Source organism: Aphanomyces invadans (assembly GCF_000520115.1).
Source record: "Aphanomyces invadans strain NJM9701 unplaced genomic scaffold supercont1.44, whole genome shotgun sequence".
In the NCBI taxonomy this organism is placed as follows: domain Eukaryota; phylum Oomycota; class Saprolegniomycetes; order Saprolegniales; family Verrucalvaceae; genus Aphanomyces; species Aphanomyces invadans.
In genome coordinates, this window is record NW_008580189.1 from 51442 (window position 1) to 54304 (window position 2863).

Sequence of the window (2863 nt, forward strand, 5' to 3'; positions counted from 1 at the left end):
ACTGCCAGTGCAAGCATTTGTTCCTCGCTGCAGAACTTACTGTGGAGCCAGGCGTAAACCAAAGCACATGAGCGCTCGACGTCGGAGAGCTCGGTGCGGACCATCAGGTCCAGCTGTTATGTTGCTGCTCAAGCCGCAGCGATTACAGGATAGCGATGCTCCACCAGGTACTCCGCCACAGGCGAGGACAATGCAACAGTGAGTGCGTCGAGAGTCGAAGGAGGCAAAGGAGACGACTCCGAAGGACGAGACGCTACCGCCTGTTGGTGCGCCGGGGTTCTTGACGTCGCCGCCAATGACTCGAAGGGCCCGATGGAGTCCCTTCATGGACTACACGGCTTTAACGTCGGCACACTTCGTAGCCTGGGCGGTAAGTCCTTCGTCTTGGAGGACGATCGTGGTCAACACGAAGTGCCACTCGTCGAAGTTGTGGATACCGCGAATGTGGTTCGTGGATCGGGCGGGAAGCAGCGTTGGAGGGCTCATACCAGTTGGAGGGACAAGTAGCGAAGGAAAGCACAGATGCGAGGAGATCTGATTTAAGAAGATATAGTGCAGTGGTCGGTGGGAGAAGCCCATCCGCCAGTAAAGGCCAACTGGCCAATGAGAGCACGACATCCTAACGATTGTGACGTGGCCTTTGCTGTCACTGACTACTACATGAGGAAAAAGCCTCTAAAAGGTACAAAAGCCTCCTACCGTTGTAGGACCATACTGCTACCTGGTGAACAGGGCAGTGGGGATGTTCTCGACAGAACTGGGTGTTCTGACTCTTCAGACTGGGATCCTTCAAAGAACAGTATAAGGAAGCTCAACTGGATTCTCGATGGCGTCACACGCGCCAACCAGAGCATTGATGTCTAATATGTCACCAAGTTCGCTTTGCCTCATGTTGAAGCACCACTGCGATGGTGTTGAGCTCATTCAATATCCTCATCTCAATAGAAGAATCTTTGGACGTCCATTCGTAGTCGCTCTGCTTGTCCATGCCGAAGGAACAACGAGGTTTTTCTCTTCCTTTTCATCGAATTCACTGGTTTCTGCTTCGGCACGAGACTGACCGACGCTTCCTTCTTTTAGCAGCTACACACTTTCTTGCTGAGGACAATAGCTTGATAAATAAGCTCTTCCAGCCATGTTTGATCAAGCTCTTCGCACCAAACGCTCATTTGATCTTAAACCGTGTCCACGAAAAAGATTGAGGGAGAAACAAATCGCCCAAATTGCTCATTCTATTTTTTACTATAGAAGCCGAATATTTCATCAAATTTCTGGAAGAAAATTGCCATCTGTCAGCATCGGCAGACTTTCACAAATTTTGTCGAAACGACATTGTTCAAATTATGGGTTTTAGAGCGATTTTATGCCTTCATTACAAAAATTGGCATCCAGATCAGCCCAAGGAATGTATTGTTGTTATGCTGTTTTTGAAGTCGGTTTTGATCATCCCTTTTAAAGTACTTCCTCTGTTCCATATTACTGCCGACATTTGGCTTCGAGGTGCCCCCAAAAATTGAATTCTTGTCCAAATTCGATGAATCATATCATGTTCAATAGAGAATTAAAATCTAGAGGAAAGGTCTATTGACTGCAAGGCGCGAAAAGCAAATTTTGGCGCCCAGTTTTCACTTCGCCATCGGGTCTCCGAATAAAATTAGAAATGTGAATTAACATAATTAAAATTTCCGGGACCTGAACAAGTCGACATCCATGGCATGGCAACGCACCGGCAGAGAGCTCTCGCACGCAAAGAAGATGGAGGTGATCCGTCACCTCCATGAACTATCGAGCATGGGCAAGCTTCCTCACGGAGCAATCGCCTCAACGGTCTGCGAACTCCAGGTCCACCGTACAACCGTCGTTCGCATCTGGGAGGCATTTCAACAAAACGCACTGCTGCCTTCGATGAAAGCTGGCCAGTCGGTCTCCCGCCGGTGTACACACCAGAAACTGTCGCCAGCACTGTTCGCGAGCCGCCGCAGTCGCTTCGCTCCACGATGCGTGACATGTCCGAAGCCACCGGCATCCCGCTCGGCTCGCTCCACCGCGCCTTGAAAGCATGGACGCTTCAACGCCGATCGACACGCATCAAGCCATTGCTCTCCGACACGAACAAGGAGCAACGTGTCGTATTTTGCCGGAAACCCCTGTGTCCGACGACATGTGGGATGTTGTGCACCTTGATGAAAAGTGATTCAATCCGAACAAGAACGTATGCAAGGCGTACCTTACCGTCGCCTGAACAACGTGCGTGATCTAGCAAGCGGTTCATTCCCAAAGTCATGTTCCTCGCGGCGGTGGCGCGTCCTCGACATGATCCAGAGCGTGACATCATCTTCGATGGAAAGATCGGAATATGGCCTTTCGTGGAGTTCCTACCTGCTGTGCGCAGCTCGTGCAACCGGCTGGCGGGTTCGCTCATCCTAACCTTGGCGAACGTGGGCCGCTGTCTACCGCAAGTATGTGATCACTCGAGTCATTCCAGCCATCAAGTTGAAGTCCCCTACAGCGAACAAACGCGTTGTACTCCAGCATTGACAATGCAACACCCCATGGTGGCCTTACCGACGCTGATATTGCGAGCGTGTCCACGGACGGGTGGATCTTTGTTGTCTTTGTTGTGCGGTGCCAGCCTCCAAACAGCCCAGATCTCAATGTCTTGGATCTGGGTTTCTTTGCCTCGATCCAAACGCTTCAGTACAAGTTGGTCAGTCGATCTTTGGGTGAGGTCATTCATGCAACCTACGCTGCGTTTGAAATTTGTGGTGGCGATGGACTTGCAAACGTATTCCTCACGTTGCAAGCAGTCATGCGCCTAGTTCTGGAGAACAATGGTGGCAACCACTATCGCTTGCCGCATTTG